This window comes from Cetorhinus maximus, chromosome 18 (assembly GCF_964194155.1).
Source record: "Cetorhinus maximus chromosome 18, sCetMax3.hap1.1, whole genome shotgun sequence".
NCBI lineage: Eukaryota > Metazoa > Chordata > Chondrichthyes > Lamniformes > Cetorhinidae > Cetorhinus > Cetorhinus maximus.
Window position 1 is genome coordinate 12,687,740 of NC_135896.1, and position 21,511 is coordinate 12,709,250.

Below are 21,511 nucleotides of genomic sequence, written 5' to 3' on the forward strand. Positions count from 1 at the left end.
TAAATGCGATGTTTGTTGTGTTAGGAAGTAAAGGGGGATATCTTTCCTGTAGCTTAGTGTATTAGTTGCCTACTAGGTAATGTTTAGTCAGTTTTGATTTTTGTTTGTTACACTATAAGTCTTAAAAGGTGAGGTCTTGTCGTGTGATCATATGAGTTGGTCACTGGGAATTCCAAGCTCTTTTTAAAAGTCATCGGTCTCTATGGGAGTTGTAACATTAGTGATTCATTAATTCACCGGATGTGGGCGTCGCTGGCTAGGTCAGCGTTTATTGTTCTTCCATAATTGTCCTTGAGAAGGTGGTGGTGAGCCACCTTTTTGAGCTGCTGCAGCCCATGGTACACCCACAGTGCTGTTAGGGAGGAGGTTCCAGGATTTTGACCCAGCGACAGCGAAGGAATGACGATATATTTCCAAGTTAGGATGGTGTATGGTTTGGAGGAGAACTTGCAGGTGGTGATGTTCCCATGCATTTGCTGCTTTTGTCCTTCTAGGTGGTAGAGGTCGTGTGTTTGGAAGGTGCTGTTGAAGGAGCCTTGGTGAGTTCCTGCAGTACATCTTGTGGATGGTACACACACTGCTGCCACTGTGCATCGGTGACGGAGGGAGAGAATGTTTAAGGTCGTAGATGGAATGGTGATTAGTCAGGCTGCTTCTTTTCTGGATGGTGTTGAGCTTCTTGAGTGCTGGAGCTGCACTCATCCAGGCAAATCAGTTTAAGATTCCAGGCCCCGATCAGAGCCATGCCGAACTGTTTGTGGAATCAGGTGGGTTTTTAGAACCTGGTTGTTCAGAAATGGCTCTAAATTACACTGAAATAGTGAGGCTGATCTTTGACTTTTGCCCAAACCCATTCATCCGTTCCTGCTGGCATGAAGCCTAATGAGCAGCTGGCATCAAGCGGGAGGGCAGGAGATTAGCCAGCTTCCACTCTGAGCTGGTTGGTGAAGGAAGCATCAAGGAAGTGGTAGAAGGGGTGGGGGCAGTGGGGGAAGGGAGTGGGTTGGGGGAGGTGATCTCAGGGGAGACATGAATTGGCTACAGGGGTCTGGGGTTATTTTGTGGGGTCCATTAGGAGCAACCCTTCTTTTCCAGGCCCCATTTAAAACAAAATAATTTTCTAGGTCCTTTTTATAAGCAGCCACCAGCAGTAGTCCCTTTAAGGATTAATAGTTAGGATACTTAGCACTGGTACAAATGGGCAGAGTATGTGCAGGCGCTCCCTCTACCTGCATTGTACCAGAAACCCATCACCCGAATGCATGACAAGGTGATTGATTCATTCACCTGTTTGCCCTCTCCTCAACCCCATTAGAAAACATCTGGGTGGCGGGGTTCGGGTCATTTGAAATCCTACTGGCTCTGTGGGCGGTCGCTTGTGCCAGTATGGTACCCATGGGCACAAGAGCTGAACTTCAGCAGTGAGGTAAGGGCGACTGCCCTTGACGCAAAAGTACCTTTCAATCAAGCGTGGCACCAAAGACCCTGAGTAAAATTGGTCAACGGAGATCTGAGGGGTGGGGATGGGGGCTGGTGAGTGTGGAATTTAGCCAATGGCTGGAGCCATATCTGACACAAAGAAAGATGGTTGTGGTTGTTGGAGGTTAGTCATCTCAGTTCTGGGATATCGCTGCAGGAGTTCCTCAGGATAGATTCCTAGGCCCAACCATGTTCAGCTGCCTCATCAATGACCTTCCTTCCATCATAAGGTCAGAAGTTTACAATTTACAATTTATATAAATGATTTGGATGAAGGGATGGTTGCCAAATTTGATGATGACACAAAGACGGATAGGGAAGTAAGCTGTGAAGAGGACATAAGGAGGCTACAAACAGATATAGATGGGTTAAGTGAGTGAGAGATCTGGCAAATGGAATATAGTGTAGGAAAATTGTCCATTTTGGCAGGAAGAATAAAAGAGCAGCATATTATTTAAATGGTGTGAGATTGCAGAGCTCTGAAGTGCAGAGGGATCTGGGTGTCCTAGTGCATGAATCACAAAAGGCTAGTATGCAGGTACAGCAAGTATTTAGGAGAGCTAATAGAATGTTATCATTTATTGCAAGGGGAATTGAAAACATAAGTAGGGAGGTTATACACTAGTGAGATCACATTTGGAGTACTGTATTACAGTATTGGTCACCTTATTTAAGGAAGGATGTAAATGCGTTGGAAGCAGTTCACAGAATGTTTACCAGACTAATACCTGGGATGATAAAAACAAAAAAACTGCGGATGCTGGAAATCCAAAACAAAAATAAAAATACCTGGAAAAACTCAGCAGATCTGACAGCATCTGCGGAGAGGAATACAGTTAACGTTTCGAGTCTGTGTGACTCTTCAACAGAACTAAGGAAAAATAGAAAAGAGGTGAAATATTAGCTGGTTTAAGGGGGGGTGGTACAAGTAGAGCTGGATAGAGGGCCAGTGATTGGTGGAGATTGCCAAAAGATGTCGTAGACAAAAGGACAAAGAGGTGTTGAAGGTGGTGATATTATCTAAGGAATGTGGTAATAGGTGACATTAAGGGTAGAAAGCAGGACGGGCAAGGTACAGATAGCCCTAGTGGGGGTGGGGTGGGGGGAAGGGATTGAAATAGGCTAAAAGGTAGAGATAAAACAATGAATGGAAATACATTTAAAAATAACGGAAATAGGTGGGAAAAGAAAAATCTATATAAACTATTGGAAAAAAGGGGGATCGGAAAGGGGGTGGGGATGGAGGAGAGAGTTCATGATCTAAAATTGTTGAGCCCAATATTCAGTCCGGAAGGCTGTAAAGTGCCTAGTCAGAAGATGAGGTGCTGTTCCTCCAGTTTGCGTTGAGCTTCACTGGAACAATGCAGCAGGCCAAGGACGGACATGTGGGCATGAGAGCAGGGTGGAGTGTTGAAATGGCAAGCGACAGGGAGGTCTGGGTCATGCTTGCGGACAGACCTGCTTTTAATGATGTGATTCAGGCCGGCCAATTAAAACAGAGACGAGGTGGCATTTTTTTCACTCAGAGGGCTGTGAGTCTTTGGAATTCTCTTCCTGAAAAGTGGTGGAAGCAGAATCTTTGAACGTTTTTAGGGCAGAGATGGGCAAATTCTTGATAAGCAAGGGGATGATAGGTTATTGGGGGTAGGTGGGATGCAGATTTCAGGTTACTATCAGATCAGCTATGATCTTATTAAATGTGCGCTTTTTAAAATTATACCATTTAACTCATACTGTTTCTCTTTGTTCTTCTTACTCAAAGAGGTGCAATGCATGGACATGTTCTTTCTGTTTGTAAAGGAGAGGGTCCTGTGGCTGAATATATCCAGCTTCTAGCATGTGTAAGTGAGACACGCTGTGAGTCTGAATGATAATCTGAAACTGGTTGTCAGTGCAGCTCTTAGCACAATCAGAATTGTTTAGGGAGCAAAAGCAAAACATTGTTGATGCTGGAAATCTGAAACAAAAACAAAAATAGCTGGAAAAACTCAGCAGGTCTGACAGCGTCCGTGGAGAGGAACACAGTTAACGTTTCGAGTCCGTACAACCCCTTATCAGGACTGAAGAGAAATAGAAATGAGGTGAAATATAAGCTGTTTGAGGGGGGTGGGACAGGTAGACTGGACAGAGGTCCAGTGATAGGTGGAGGCAAAGGAGAGATTGCCAAAGATGTCATAGACAAAAGGTCAAAGGGGTGTTGACAGTGGTGATTATTATATTTTTAAAATATATTTTTCTTTTTCCACCTATTTCTATTATTATTTTAAAATTTATTTCCATCCATTGTTTAATCTCCACCTTTTAGCCTATTTCGATCCCTTCCCCCCACCCCACCCCCACTAGGGCCATCTGTCACTTGCTCATCCTGCTTTCTACCCTTAATGTCACTATCAGCACATCCCTTAGCTAATATCACCACCGTCAACACCTCTTTGTCCTTTTGTCTATGACATCTTTGGCAATCTCTCCTTTGCCTCCACCAATCACTGGCCCTCTATCCAGCTCTACCTGTCCCACCCACCTTAACCAGCTTATATTTCACCTCATTTCTATTTCTCTTCAGTTCTGATGGAGAGTCATATGGACTTGAAACGTTAACTGTGTTCCTCTCCACAGATGCTGTCAGACCTGCTGAGTTTTTCCAGCTATTTTTGTTATTGTTTAGGGAGCACTGTCCAATCGCAGAATCACATCTAATGTTGGACACTATGTTCTGAGTTTTGCCAGCACGGGCTGGTGGAGTATGATCAGTACTTTGCCTGTAGTGAACAGCCAAAGGTATGCACTGTTTGATATGATCCGCCCGCCAGTCATTGGAACATCCGGCCTACATACCTGGCATCACACCAGCATTGAACTTCACTTACCACCTTACTCACTTGTGTGTTAGGCTGAATGTCTTTTTGGCTTGATGGTAACATCCTGTTAGTGGCGAATACCACTCATGTTGCTACTGCATAGTAGTAGCATGAAACAGCTAGCTTCACCTGTTGCTCAAATTTTTGAGATACCCTACCCTTCCAGGGTAATCTGAGGTAGACTGGGCACTTTTCAAGGCTTGAGGGGCTGAATGGCCTACTCCTGTTCCTTGTCCATATGTTTGTATGTTAGTGTGAATGGTCAGTGATAATTACACGATGTTCGGCACCATTTTGATTTTGTATTTAATATAATTTTATAGTCTTACTTTACAATCGGGGTGGAGAAGAGAGAGGATAATAGATTAAAGAACATTTTTCTTTTCTTGCACTCCCTAATGCAACTTAGTCTGCTGACGGCACATGTTGGGAAAGCAGGCGTGCTGCTTGTGATTTTCCAACCACTCAGTGTGTGTTTCCAACAGGCAAGAGGCCCAGTTGGGAGGATTATCCCGTAAGTATAAGAGACCTGTTTTCCACTGTTTATGTTGCATTCCCCTTTAAGAGTCATTTGTTTATTGTGCGTCGCCGGTTTGATCCAGATGGCTGTCAGATCTTAATCACTGCAGAATGATGCCTAATACATGAAACACTCCAAAATCTTCTCCTCGCCAAATCGGTGTAATCATGAGGGTTGACTGACAAGTGGACCGTGTTAATAAGCACCTGCTGTGGTGGAGAGGACTGGAGCTTGTCAGCTGTAACTAGTTCTTCTCTTTTACTTATGCAAAAAGGAGCGTCTTGACAAATTACAGACCTGTCAAATTTCACTGTTAGAAATTAAAACAAAATAACACAATCTGGGCTTAGCACTTGGGACTAAAAGGTAACTATTCTGATTCTGGACAATTCTGATGCAGTGCGTGAATCTGACTGGTCACCATTTTTCCTTTCTTTACAAACACTGCCTGACTTGGAATCATAGAATGACAGCTAACTCAAGGGGGCCATTTGGCCCATCATACCTGTGCCAGCATTTTGGCAGAGATATCTAATTAGTCCCACTCCCTTGCTCTTTTCCCACCTCTGTGCAAACTAGTTTCCTTCTAGTATTTATCAAATTCACTTTTGAAAATTACTATTGAATCTGCTTCCACCATTCCTCCTGGCAGTGCATTCCAGATCATCCCAATTCACTGCGTAAAATAAATGTTCCCTTGTGTCGGCTCTGCCAATCTTGAATCTTGTTTTATTTTTTATTCATTCATGGGAGTTGCTAGCTAGACCAGCATTTATTGCCCATCCCGAATTGCCCTTGAGAAGTTTGGGGTGACCCACCTTCTTCAACCACTGCAGCCCACAGTGCTGTTAGGGAAGGGCTTCCAGGATTTTGACACAGCGACAATGAAGGAACGGTGATATAGTTCCAAGTCAGGATGGTGTATGGCTTGGAAGGGAACTTGCAGGTGGTGGGTGGTCCCGTGCATCTGCAGTCTTTGTCCTTCTAGGTGGTAGAGGGCAGGGGTTTGGAAGGTGTTGTTGAAGGAGCCTTGTTGAGCTGCTGCAGTGTATCTTGTATATAGTGCACGCTGTTGTCACTGTGCATTGGTGGTGGAGAGAGTAAATGTTTAAGGTGGCAGCTGGGGTGCCAGTCAAGCGGGTTGCTTTTTCCTAGACTGTGTCAAGCTTCTTGAGTGTTGTTGGAGCTGCACTCATCCAAGAAATTGGAGAGTATTCCATCACACTCCTGACTTGTGCCTTGTAGATGGTGGACAGGCTTTGGAGAATCAGGAGGTGAATTACTTGCCACACAATTCCCAGCCTCTGAACTGCTCTTGTAGCCACAGTATTTATGTAACTGATCCAGTTCAGTTTCTGGTCAATGGTAACCCCAGGATGTTGATAATGAGGGATTCAGTGATGGTAATGCCATTGAATGTCAAGCTGAGGTGGTTAGATTCTTTCTTGATGGAGATGATCATTGCCTGACACTTGGTATGAATATGACTTGCCACTTATCAGCCCAAGCCTGAATAATGTCCAGGTCTTGCTGTATTTGGACACAGATTGCTTCAGTATCATTCCCACTTCTGACCTTATGATGGAGGGGAGGTCATTAAAGAAGTAGCTGAAGATGGTTATGCTTGAAGAACGCCTGCAGCGATGTCCTGGGTCTAAAATGACTGACTTCCAACAACCCCAACCATCTTCCTTTGTTCTAGGTGTGACCCTTCTGGCACTGCAAATAATTTCTCCATATTTACTACATCAAAACATTTCATGAACACATCAACCAAATCTCCTCTTAATGTTTTCAGCTTTAAGGGGATGCCCAGCTCCTCCAGACCCTCCATGTAACTGAAGTCCTTCATACTTGGTACCATTCTACTAAACCTCCTCGGTACCTTCTCCAAAGCCTTGACATTCTTCCTAAAGTGCAGTGCTCAAAATGGAATACAACACCCTAGCTGAGGCCTAACCAGGATTTATAAAGGTTTAGCTTAACCTCTTTGACTTTGTACTCTATGCCTGTATTCATAAAGTCAAGGCTCTCATATGTTAGTTCAAAACTTGTATTGCCACCTACAAAGACATGTGTACGTACAATCACAGGCTCATGTGTGCCCTTTAAAATTACACCATTTAGCTCATGTTACTTCTCCTTGTTCTTCTCACTCAAAGAGATCACTGAAAAAAGAGTCATGCTGTCATGGACTCATCTTGTACTTGTCAGGACAGATTCTCAAGAATACCAAATCTCAAAGGGTACAGCAATTTATACTGCATGAGAAGAGGGTGCTGATTTGTAGGCAAGTGGACTCTGAGTGGTAGAGGCGTTGGCTTAGAGAATGCAGCAGGGAACAGTTAGTTGCCAAACTTTAGTTTCAATTCAAACCAGGCAGGTCAACTCTGATTGGTCAAGGCATTGCCATGGGAAATGAAGCTGGGAACGACTGTCCTCCAAGCTTTTGTTTAGTTGAAAGAGGTGCAATGTGTGGACATGTTCTTTCTGTTTGTAAAGGAGAGGGTCCTGTGTGTGAATATATCCAGCTTCTAGCATGTGTAAGTGAGCCATGCTGCGAGTCTGAATGATAATCTTAAATTGTTTGTCAGTGTAGCTCTTAGCACAATCAGAATTGTTTAGGGAGTGCTGTCCAATTGCAGAATCGCACCTTATGTTGGACACTATGTTCTGAGTTTTGCCAGCATGGGCTGGTTGAGTATGATCATTACTTTGCCTGCAGTGAACAGCCAAAGGTATGCACTGTTTGATATGATCCGCCCGCCAGTCATTGGAACATCCGGCCTACATACCTGGCATCACACCAGCATTGAAGTTCACATACCACCTTACTCACTTGTGTGATAGGCAGAATGTCTTTTTGGCTTGACGGCATCATCCCGTTAATGGCGAATACCACTCATGTTGCTGCTGCATAGTAACAGCGTGAAACAGCTAGCTTCACCTGATGCTCAAATTTTTGAGACACCTTACCCTTCTGGGATAATCTGAGGTAGGCTGGGCACTTTTCAAGATCGAAAGTGGCGGCCTTAGACCCATTTATGAGTTTGTGTGACATACAGAGCGCAATGATGTGATCAGGGTATCCATTATCCCGTAGAATAGCTTTGATGTGCCCTATATTGGCATCAAGCCTCCACGGTGAGCAACTGGCTTGGGTCCTGTTTATGAGATTGTCAATAAGGTCAACCTTATAGCATGTGGAACTGTAGGAATCCCAATGCATATATTGACCAGTGAAAGTGGGCTTGTGGTAGACAGTAGTAGAGAGCCCATTAGCAGATTTCTCAACTAGCATATCAAGGAATGGGAGCTCATTTGACCTCTCTATTTCAAAGGTGAATTTGAGCCCAGGATGGAGCCCGTTAAGGTGTGTAAGGAAATTCTTATATCCAGCTGCAGATTCAAATATAACAAACCTATCATCTACATATCAGAAATACGCAAGGGGTAGGAAGTTAGGGTCATTCCATCGAGGATGAGTTTCTCTTGGAAACCAACAAAGATGTTAGCACGAGCTGGGCCTAGAGAGGATCCCATGGCAACACCATCTATTTGGGTGTACGTGGTTTTGTTAAAACTGAACTCAACTGCGCTAGTTGCCGAGTTCTTAAGTCCAATGAATACAGATTCAGAAAATTACGGTGCATCTAGATTGCCATGATATCAGGACATGGTGCAAATGTCTATGGCTTCCTTGAGCAGTACATTAGTGAATAGCCTAGCAATATTGAACAAACACATGGACACGGCTATCTATATCCATATGATCTTCGCAAAGGTGAAGGAATCCTTCATCACGTATGTGGAAAACCTGCTCAGAACTGGTTGTAGCAACTCGTCCAACAATTTGGCCAATTGGTCATATGAGCAAGTTGCTACAATCAATTCTGAGCAATTAGCTTCTAGCAAGCATAAATGAGCCATGTTCCGAGCTCGACTGATATTAATCGAGCTCATGACATGGCCTATTTACACCTGCTAGAAGCGACATACATTCATACACAGGGGCCTTCTCTCTGCAAACAAATGGAATATGTTCAATCTTTGCAACTTTTAAAAATTACCCAGTTTGGGAGCCTATGGTTCCCTGTCCCTTTCTCCATGGCAATGCCAACCAATCAATACCCTTTCTTCCTGCAGTATAAATTGTTGTGATTGTTTGCAATTTGGCATTCTTGCATCTGTCCAGATGAGTGCAAGATGAAAAGCTTCAGCAATATGTCCCTCTTTGCCGCAATAATCTATTATTATTTTATAATTTTATGCTTTCATCTACAATCCATTTTACAATGCAGTTTCTCCTTTTGACATTAGCAAACTTTGATATATGGCTTTCTATCTTATCATCTAAATAGTAGTGAATAGCTGAGGTCCCAACACAGATTCATGTGGGAGAGTATTAGTCTCATCCTGCCAATTCGAGTACCTGCCCATTATCCCAATCCTCTGTTTTCTGCTGCTCAGCCAATTTCCTAACCAGTGATATTTATCTGTTCATTTTTTTTGAAAGGTAGTCCAATGTCAATAAAAACAAAACAAGAATTATTTTACAAGTTAGCCTTGTAAAAAGTCATTGAAATTTAAATAAATTTTGCTGCATTTAATATTCATGTTACACCCTTCAATGCATGAATCACTGTGAAATATCACAGCTCAACAAGTGATTTAATTGCCATAATTTTAAGAATTCAGAACATTTAACTGCTGAAAAGAAACTTTGTATTTCCAAACAATTACATTTTAAAGCATTTTAAACCTTGCATGAAAAGTTAATTGTTTCTAATAGTATCTGCCAAAGCTACATATGGATGTAACAATCCTTCAGGCATGGTGAGCTCTAAGCTCCCTTTGAAACACCCATTCCACTACAGTGCTTGTACTGTGACTAGTACAATGCCCTCAGTTCCACACACTGACTGAACATGTCCCTCCTCACTGCAGTGCTTGGGTAGTTTAGGAATTCCAGGGATCTGTTCTTTTTAACCTACTCCCTCCCAGTCACACTGAGGCTGGTGATCCCTGGATCTTTGTCCCATCCTATCTCCCTCCATCACTCCTCTGGATGCCCCTGAGGTGCCTATCATTTTATGGCATTACTGCACTCCCTCTGATGCCCCTGTTACGTGACATCTTTAGTGCCAACTGGAGTGTGAAGACTACAATATGCGGATGGTATCTTTACTCCGGCTGTGCTGACTCCACTGAAGTGCATCCTTGATGGCGATCTTTTAATGTGCTGGTTGCAGACAGTGTTATTGTTATAACGCGGCAGTTGGTAAAGGCTGAGTTGTTTAAATCCCAGAGGGAAACTTGAACAACTGTCATAACCTATATTTTCAATTGGCATGTTTGAGATGCAGCTCTTAATTCAGGAATAAGACAACCGAACCTCGAGGTTTTTTTTATATAAATCTAAATTAAACATTTATTAATTTAACAACAAATTAAACACATACTGTTATAACGCGGCAGTTGGTAAAGGCTGAGTTGTTTAAATCCCAGAGGGAAACTTGAACAACTGTCATAACCTATATTTTCAATTGGCATGTTTGAGATGCAGCTCTTAATTCAGGAATAAGACAACCGAACCTCGAGGTTTTTTTTATATAAATCTAAATTAAACATTTATTAATTTAACAACAAATTAAACACATACACATGTCCATAAATTACTACCGTAATAGCTTTTAAACAAATCCCCAAGTTAATCGCTCCCAGGTAAATCTTCACCAAGGCAACAATGACCCATAGACTTTAAACAGACACCAGGCAAAGCACATTTGACCTTACAAATTCAAAATGAGATTCCTTTCAATTTGGTTCCTTTGCAGACACAGTTGTTGGCTTATAGGCTGGTTACATCTTTAATGCCTCTGACTTACATACACAAACTCCTTTCTGTTTATACCTAGCTTCCCCTTTGAATGTAAACTTTCCATTGTATTCCTAGGTTTTTAACATCACATCTTCCAACAATAACATTTTTATCCCACTGAATTTACTAGTAATATAAACACATTGCTTGGCATGTCCCAAATAGGTTCAAGATTTTACTCCCTTTCTTTGAATGGTTTATTCAACAAATGAAAACTTAAACTTTACCTTCTCCTCCTTACGTTTATCGAATTAACATCTCAAAACTACTACACATCAAAGCACCCAGACTAGTTGGCTTTAATCCAAATGAGCCACACAAGACACACACATAGAAACAGACCCCACTACAATTCTATTTAAAAAATAATTTCCAGTAATAATATAGACATTAATATCTCTTCATGACAGTTATGCTCAGCAAACATTGTGACAGCAAAATGTCACATTGACATAATGGAGCCACCGATACCAAGATCTACCAGGGCAAATTGACCTTTTGGATCAACACTTCACACTGTTAACTTGAATGTATAGTTTTATACCATGGTTTTACATATGGCAGCATTCATTGAGGCAAGATTTTCCTCAGCTACCTGTGGAAGACTGGGCAACTTTCACTTCACCAGGGAAAGTTGATTTTGTATCTTGACACGTGACGTTGTGCCCTCAAAGGATGGGAACTTCAGTTAGTGCCCTTCTGAAATTAAGAATGCCCATTTTAAATGGGTGCTGAGGAATTGCTAGGTACAAAAATTGGAACAGCTCCTGAATGTGAAATGAAATGATGACTGAACCCTTCTATGCCCTGCCACTGGTCCTGAGGTAGTGGTAGATGTGTCGAGAAAACCCCAGGTCATTGAATCTATTCTTTATATCAAAAAGTGATTTTTGAGTTTACTGGCTGGAAATTCCTAATTGATTTTTTGAAAGACCAAAGCCACATTCCAGTGGCTTGAGATTAGTCAATGATGGCTGCACATTTGCATCACTGTATCTTCTACATTACAAAGTCATTGAATTTGAGGCAACCTGTCTGCAAAGCTGCCACAGGAACAATTGCCTTGAAAGAGCTGAATGGGGGCCATCTCCTATCCCATTAGCAAAGCGTCCGGTCACCTGGGTGTAGACAAACCATTAGCCATAATCACTTGGACATTGGGACCCTGGCTGAGAGAGGAATTCCCAGACATAATCTACCCATGATCTAATCAAGTTAGAACTGGAATGCACCAGCCATGACCATATTTTGGTCACCGGGCAGTTGGAGAGAGAAGGTCATGTGATAAACCAGCCCTTTGTGTGTTTAAGCACCTGTTTTCTCTGCAGAAAAGGACAAGTAACTGAAATGCTGAAGGAACAAGACCCTGAGTGGGTTCCTTCCCTCTCTCTATCCAACTTGCAAGTTTTAAACCCTGTCTGCTGATTTTGACCACAGACAGAGATTTTATAAAGAACTGCTGTCTGCAAAGGAAGAGATGAATTGGTCCACCTATATCTTTAAACTGCCTCAATGCTGAAAGCAGCAGGACCACTGAGTTCAGTCTGAAGCCAGCTGAGTTTCCAGCCTTCAAGAGCCATATAGCTTTTTAATTTTTCTCAACTCTAAATTGCTGAATCTATCCTATTGACCCTATAATCTGTGTGTGTGTGTGTGTGTGTGTGTGTGTGTGTATGTTTGTGTGTGTGTGCGTGTGTGAAAGTGGGGATGTTTTATTTTTAAAGTTTACTCAGACTGGGTTAGGTATAATACAAACTATCCTTTTTTATTTATAAAACCTGTCTGATCATGTCTTTTATGGTCACAGCACGTAAACAGTTAAACACTCATGGAATTTGCAAATAGGTCCATTTGTAAAAAAAACCTGTTGCGGTCAAATGAGGAGGGGGCAAAGAGGGGAGCCATTTGACCCCTCCTCACTTGATCATAACAGAATACATATAATATCGATCTATCGATCTACCCATCTACCCATCTATACATCTATATATCTATCTATCTTGGATTTAATGCTCCCTGAACAATGGATTTGCATCCGCATCCCTCGTTAAATCCAGCCCCAGGTGTTTTGCCGATTTGGATATTTAATTCATGATCCTATGTTGCCAGTGGGATGCTGACACCTTTGTAGGACTGAAATGGGAGGATTGTACACTGTTCTCATGCTGTCCAGCATCTCCTAGTGGCTAGGTTGAATAGGAGCTGGAGGGTGATGATTGTCTTCAGTTCTGTGAGGCCGGAGGAGGAGCAATGCTCCAAAATCACCCAGCCTGGGTCGCTGTCCCAGAGAGTTTGATTTCTGCCTGCGGTCAACTGGCCTGATGCTAAAAAGGCTTGGTGCTCAAACTGAACATAGCCTCCTCGCAGGTCCAGTGCATGCGTAACTGGTGGGAACTTCCACACTCATATGCTCAGGGTAACAGATTTGCCATGAAGCTTTATCAAATACTTGCTAAATTTCTGAGTAAATCATATCTATCACCAATTCTCAAAGGATTTGTGAGTCTTGACCTGTTGCTTTCTACAGCCTGCCGTGAGTAAGCTGTCATCATTTTCTTGTATATATTCCAATGAGTTTGTCGGGCTTCATATTAATGGTATTTTGTGTCTGCTTGAAGTATTTTATGTCATTTTGTTGAAAGATTTTTTAATGGAAAAAGTTTACAAGGTGATTTTACTTCAACTAATCTCCCTGCACAGCAGAGAGCTTTCATTAGTTATGCTCCTTGCTGTTTTCAAGTATTTTGTTCTGATTGCTCATTCCTGGCTCCAACCTATCCAGTTCAATTAACAGCGGAGAAATTGTCTCTGTCATGCAAGGACATCTCAGCCTTTGTTTCCTTCCCAAATCTGACCTTAACAGTTCATTGTGAGAGGCAGTCACCCAGCGTCAAACCCTGTCAACCAATCAATCAATCAAATATCAAGCAGGTCCTGTCAGGGAACAAATAAACTGCACCTGGAATTTTGACAGGACAATTGTCAGGAAATGCGAATGTACACCAACCTTGAACATTTCTTGTTGTTCAATAAAAACGAGGAGGATAAGAGATCTGGGCAATGCAGCGGGTTAAACACTGACCATTAGCACTGTTAAATCTAGCTCAGACTGATGGGATTTTTATGGGTTGTAAGAGTTCTATGTGAGATGACTGTAGGCTTTTTCCATTCAGTCCTTAGAGGGAAATGGTACAAAACTGCCCCTAATCTGGGCACGAAGGCAATCAGGCAGGCAAAAGGGTGGGCGGTTGGTGTGGAAAATGGGAAAGAGACATTATTCAGCCGTAATAGCAGATCCTCGCCTGAGTTTGGGATTGAGGGATATTGTTGGAACTGAGAACAGAGAATTTCAACTCTTCCTTGCCATGCTATACCTGACCTAGGATGCTTGATGCTAATTAATTGGGCACCTGAAATAGTAAGTCTTCCTTCCCCAACAATAATATCACTCACAAGACATCTATCACCAGAGTGAGCACAATGAAGAATATAATGTGGAATAAATGTACATAAGTGCAGAATTTGGTCCTTAAAAGACCAATGAAAATCCTGGAATTGCATGTAATATGATTGAAGAAGGCACTCAGTGGAGTGCAAACCTGAGCGTTGCTGTGTTAACTCAATGTTTTTACAGTTACAGAGCTCTTCCTTGAGGCTTTGCCCTGCCTTATTGTGGCTCTGTAATTACAAAAAGAAATCTTTATATTAAGAGGTTCCATCTTACTGAGGAGGCTTCAAGCCAATCCACACCCAAGAACCTGCTCTGAAAACTCTGCTCATATTTTGACAAATTGAACCACAGCAGTTGAGACAATCTAGAATGTTCTCAAACAATCAACAACATTCTGAATCAAACAACCCACAACATTGTTTAAAAAAAAAGCCAATTTGTCCTATCTCTCAATGTTAACAGACCCTTTAAAAAGTTTCAGGATCTGGATCCAGATCTTCCAAAAACTAATCAATTCTGTGGGCCATACCCTATCTGTGTACCAAGTTTCACTAAAATCCATCTATTAGTTTTTGAGATATATTGTTTGCAGCCAAACAGATTAAGGGGCGAAAACATTACCTCTGCTTGTCTTCATTAGCAGAAGAATTGAACCAGTGGCCCTCATCCTTGCTCCCAAATGCAGTCCCTAAAACACGCAAGACATTCTCAAATCCATGTAATAAAAATAGAATTTTGATGTATTCTGACATTATAGTGTTTTATAATTTCTCCTCTTTTACCACCTCAGTCCTCATCTGAATCATTTTCCTCCTGAGACTTGTATCCTGCTCCCTTGCTCACTCATACAAACATATGAGCATAAGAATTAGGAGCAGGTGTAGGCCATTCTGCCCCTCTAGCCTGCTCCGCCATTCAATGAGATCATGGCTGCCCTGAATGTGGCTTCAACTCCACATTCCACCTACCACCAATAACCTTTGACTCTCTTGTTAGTCAAGAATCTATCTACCTCTGCCTTAAAAATATTCATTGTGCCTGCCTCCACTGCTATCTGGGGAAGAGAGTTCCAAAAACTCACAATCCTCTGGGAGTAAAATTTCTTCTCATTGCTGCCTTAAATGAGAGACCCTTTATTTTTAAACTGTGTCCTCTAGTTCTAGTCTCTCCCACAAGGGGAAACATCCTCTCAGCATCCACCCTGTCAAGTCCCCTCAGGATCTTATATGTTTCAAGATCACCTCTCAATCTTGTAAACGCCAATGGATTCAGGTCCAGCCTGTCCAACCTCTCTTCATAACTTAACCCCTACACCATCCCAGGTATCAGTCGAGTGAACCTTCTCTGAACTGATTCTAGCGCATTTATATCCTTTCTTAAATAAGGAGACTGAAACTGTACACAGTACACTAGATGTGGTCTCACCAATGCTCTGTACACCTGTAGCAAAACATCCTTACTTTTATATTCCATTCCCCTTGCAATAAATGACAATATTCCGTTTGCCTTCCTAATCACTCGCTGTACTTGCATACTAACTTTTTGTGATTCATGTACCGGGATGCCCAGATCCCTCTGTACCTCAGTGTTCTGCAATCTCTCTCCATTTACATAACATTCTGCCTTTCTATTCCTCCTGCCAAAATGGACAAGTTCACATTTTCCCACATGACATTCCATCTGCCAAATTGTTGCCCACTCACTTAACCTAATTATGTCCCTTTGCATACTCCTTATGCCCTCTTCACAACTTACTTTCCTACCTACCTTTATTCATCAGCAAATTTAGCAACCATACATTCAGTCCTTTCACCTAAGTCATTGATATAAATTGTAAATAGTTGAGGCTCCAGCATTGATTGCTGTGGCACTCCACTCATCACATCTTGTTAACCTGAAAATGGCTCATTTATGCCTATTCTCTGTTTCCTGTTTGCTAACCAATTCTCTAACCATGCTAATCTGTTACCACCTATATCTTGAGCTCTTAGTTTGCGTAGCCTACAATGAGTCACCTTGTCAAATTCCTTCTGGAAATCTATGCACAGGTTCCCCTTTATCCACTTTACTTGTTACTTTCTCAAACTCCAATAAATTAGTCAAACATGATTTCTTTTTCACAAAACCATGTTGACTCTGCCTGATTGCATTGAGATGTTCTAAGTGCCCCACTAATAATAGATTCCAGCAATTTCCCTATGACAGATGCTAAGCTAACTAGCCTGTAGTTTCCTGCTTTCTAACTCCCTCCTTTCTTGAATAAACGAGTTACATTGACTATTTTCCAATCTGATGGGGCCTTTCCGGAATCTAGGGAAATTTGGAAAATTAAGACCAATGTATCTATTATCTCAGCAGCCATTTCCTCTAGGATGACATCCATCAAGTCCTGGGGACTTGTCTGCTTTTAGTTCTAATAATTTTATTAGTGCTCTTTCCATGGTGATTGTAATTGTTTTAAGTTCCTCCCTCCCTTTCACCTTCTGATTCACAATTATTTCTGGGATGTTATTTGTATCCTCTACAGTGAAGACAGATGCAAAATGTCAGTTCAATTCATCCAACATTTCCTTATTTTCCATTATTAATTCCCCATTCTCACTCTCTAGAGGACCGACAGTCACTTACTCTTTTCCTTTTTAAATACCTTTAGAAACTCTTACTATCTGTTTTTATATTTCTAGCTAGCTTTCTCTCGTGCTCTAATTTTTCCCTCCTTATTAATCTTTTAGTCATTCTTTGCTGTTCTTTATACTTTGTCCAAACTTCTGACCTGCCACTCATTCTTGCAGAATTACATGCTTTATCTTTCAATTTGATACTATCTTTAACTTTGTTAGTTAGCCACAGATGGTGCGCATCCTTTCCTTAGAGTCTTTCTTTCTCACTGGGATGTTTCTTTTCTGAGTATTCTGAAGTATCTCCTTAAGTGTCTGCCGCTGTATCCCTACTGCCCTATCCCCTTAACCTAATTTCCCAGCTCACTTTAGCCAGCTCAGTCTCCATGCCTTCATAATTGCACTTATTTAAGTTTAAAACAGTAGTCTTAGATCCATTCCTCCTTCCCTCAAACTAAATGTGAAATTCAATCATATTATGATCACTGCGACTTAGGGGGGCCTTCACTATGAGGTCATTAATTAATCCCGTCTCATTGCACATTATCAAATCTAGTATAGTCTGCCCTCTGGTTGGTGCTAAAATGTGCTGCTGTAAGAAACTGTCCCGAAGACACTCTATGAATTCATCATCCAGGCTACTTTTGCCAATCTGATTTGCCCAATCTATATGTAGATTAAAATCATCCATGATTACCTTTCTCTCAAGGCCCCTTTATTTCTTCCTGCATACCGCATCCTACAGTTTCGATACTGTTAGTGGACCTATAAACCACTTCCACAAGTGACTTCTTACGTTTACTATTTCTCATCTCTGCCCAAACTGATTCTACATCTTAATCTCCAGAACATTACACCAATGTCATCTTTGATTAACAGAGCTACCCCTCCACCTTTTCCTATCTTCCTGTCATGTACCAAATGTCATGTACCCTTGAATATTCAGATCCCAGCCTTTGTCATCCTGCAGTCATGTCTCTGTAATGGCCACAGATCAAACATATCTATTTCTATTTATGCTGTTAATTCATCTGTTTTGTTCTGAATGCTACGTGCATTCAGATACAGATCGTTTAGTTCTGCATCTTTATTATTTTTGTAACCTCTAGTCTTATCTGCTGGTGCACTCTTAGTTTGTACACTCTGTCCCTTCCTGCCATGCTCTGATAATCTTTTCCCTTATTCCTACCTTGCTCTCTTGCCTTGTCTTCTCTATTTAATTTATCACATCTTCCCAATCTTGATCCCTTGCCCCCATTATTTAGTTTAAAGTCCTCTCTACCGCTCTAGCTATATGACTCACCAGAACACGTCTCAGTGCAGTTCAGGTGAAGACCATCCCAATGGTATGGATCCCACTTTCTCCAGTGCTGGTGCCAATGTCCCATGGATTGAAACCTATTTCACACACACAAATCTTTGAACCACACGTTTAACTCCCTGATCTGATTTACCCTACACCAATTTGTTGCTCATGGTTCAGGTATTAATTCAGAGATTATTACCTTTGATATTCAGCTTTTTAGTTTAGCCACTAGCTGATCATATTCCTTCAGCTGAACCTCTTTCCTAGTTCTACCTATGTCATCGGTACCTGCGTGGAACACGAACACGGGATCCTTTCCATCCCACCACAAGCTCCTCTCCAGCCCAGAGTAGATATCCTGAATCCTGGCACTGGGCAGGCAACACACCTGTCTAGACTCCCGCTTTTGGCTATGGAGAACTGTGCTTAATCCCCTGACTATACTGTCCCCAGCTACCACTACATTCCTATTAATTTTCTTGAATGGCTTCCTGCACCATGATGCCGTGGCCAATTTGCTCACCCACCCTGCAGCCACTGCTTGCACCCATACAGGCTGCATGAACCTCAAACCTGTTGGACAATTGCAAAGGCTGAGGCTCCTCCACTTCTTACTTCTAGGTCCCCATACCTGCCTCACTTGCAGTCACACCCTCCTCTTCCTGACTACTGACAAAAATCAGAAGGCCCTATTCAAAGGGGTGTAACTGCCTCCTGGTACAAAGTTTTCAGGTAATGTCCCCCCTCCCTGATGCATCATAGTGCCTGCAGCTTGGTCACCAGCTCAATGACTCTGAACTGAAACTGCTCAAGCCATAGATACTTACTGCAGACATGTTTGCCCAGGAGCGCCCACATCCTGCAGTCACAACACATCACCTGCCCTTCCATCTTTACTATGTGTTAATTAATTTATTTTTATTAATGAATTTATAATTAATAAACACTGCTACTTGCATAGCCTTTACTACTGCTAGTAAACCTTACTACAACTAATAAAACCTTACAATTATTAATAAATTACATGAGTTTTGAAGATAGAGAAGGAAAATATTCAACAGCCAATCATTTAACTGATTTCTTGTGATGTCACATTTTGATTTCTCTCAGAGTGCGGCCGCTCTGCTCTGGAGCCACAGTGTGGACCTGGATTGACAGTTTCCAAGTCCTCCTTTCACTAGCTCTTCTAGGTGGTGCTTACAGCCTCTAGGTCCTTTTCTTGCCCCTTAATAGAATTGTACAGAAATTAAGCTTGAAAACTGGTTGTCACCGGTCTGCGATGGCGATTATTTTCCACATGAACAATAGTCCTAATCTCAGATGCTCACCCTGTTCCCATACCTCTGTATGGCCCTTACCTTCAACTGCCTCTCTAACCTCTTCAAACAGTCATTGCTTGCATCGCTTAAGACTGAATTTTCAGCTTGGCGGGGGGTGGGGGAGGGGGTGGGGGCTGATCGGAGGGCCTGGGATCGACTGGGAAGTGGACCGCTGACCGTGATCGGCACCCGGCTGTGATTTCACGCTGGTTGGCCAACGCACGGCCAGCCAGTGTGAAGTGTGCAGTGAAAAGCTCAGCGATGCCAGGATGGGGTGTTGGGAGGAGGGTGGGCGATGACATCAGCGTGGGCGCGGGCGAGCACTGAGAGAAAGCTCCCTGAAGGCAGAGAGCTACTTCAGGCAGCTACAGGCCTGAAAGCCATGAAATAAAGCTTTGAAAATCAGAAAGAAAATGTCCAAGCATCACGATCTGAACATATAGATGATAAAAACGCTGTCCACAGATTTTTATTTTTATTTTATTTAAATACAGAAGCCTCCTCTGGCCCTTGGATGAGGCTTGATGAAAAATGCAAAGTCCGCTTGGCCGATTTGCCCGTCTGCCAACCGCAAGGTTGGACGGGCCGCGAAAAACCGGAGATGATTGCGCCTTTAATGGGCTTAATCGCCCTCTTAACTGTCGGCGGGCGCTCCTCCGATTTTTGCGTGTGCGTGCCGAGTGAAATATCGCGCAAACGCGGGATGAAATCAAGACGCTTGCCTGACATCTTCTCGCGCTATTTTGTGCCCGATCGGGTCGGGCCCATGCCTGCCTGCGAGGTGGAAACTCCTGCCCGAAGTCTCCAGCCTCACAAACCTCCAAGCAAAAAGGATTCTCTTGCTGTCTCTCCTAAATCTCTTACTCTTAATGTCTTAACTCCACACCTGACCACCCCCTGTTCCCTTCTCAGATATTGTTTCCATGCCTTTCAAGTTCTTGTCCACTATGAAGCTCACCCTTGAAGCTCTGCCCTCTCCAACTCCTGCCCTTTCTCCAAGGCCCCTTCCTTTCCACGTGATGTTATTTCGGAATGTCTCATGGTGACCATGGTGACCATGTGGTCACTTCTTCATCCGCTCCCCGTTCTAGTTCCCTCAGCCTACCTTCTATGTCACCCAAAGCACTGCGATCAGCTAATTCTCAAAGTCACTGGCGTTCGGTGGTTATGTGATCATGGTGTATTAACCTGCATCACCCTTCTTGACATCTCTTTGGGCATTTGTATTGCTCAACTGTATCTTTCTCCTTCATCACCCCTCTTTGGGATCCACCTCTGTTGCCTATTCTCACATGGGACAGTTCTGTCTCTCGCAGTGCGGCCTTCAATTGTCCTCTAATGCCTTCTCCTCCTGTGACCATGGGATCACCTCTAATATATTCCAATGTTCCATTCTTCATCCATTCCTATTCCTCATCTACATGTTGGCTCAGTTTACAGTGTAAGACTAACGGTAACTACTGTCACACCACCTTTGATTCCATGACTGTTCCCGTGCTGTTCATCTGATTTCATGTCATGGATCAGCCAGAAAGCCTTGCGACTCAACATGAGCCCCATGCAAACCATGCTGTTTGGGGCTTGCCAAAGATCCATGGGATGTATTTTATAGCCTCCAGCTGGTGTATTTGAAGGTGAGGGGAGTGGGGGGGAACATGTTAAATAAAGTAGGAGACCAACCCACCACCTTCCCGCCCACCTCCGAATTGTCCCCCATATGACGGGGTGGGGGGGACGGGTAAGGTGTCAGGCAGTTCACCTGCCGTAAATCATATTGTTGTCCCTAAGTGGCCAATTAATGGCCATTAAGGACCTCATTTCACTGCCGCAATAATACGTGTGGCTGGGGAAAGACGGAAGGTAGGTGACTAAACTGCAACTTTGACACCTCAGGCTAAAAGACGGGAAGGAGACGGGGGCACCCCCTTGAGGGTCCTCTGTGCCCATCAGGGGCACCCCTCAAGATGGTACTCCTGTCCCACCCCCATATACTCTAAAACCTGACACCCCCCCCACTCCCCACAACTCCTTGCTAGGGTCCCCGTTCCTTCCCCGACCGAAATCCCCAGACTTACCTTG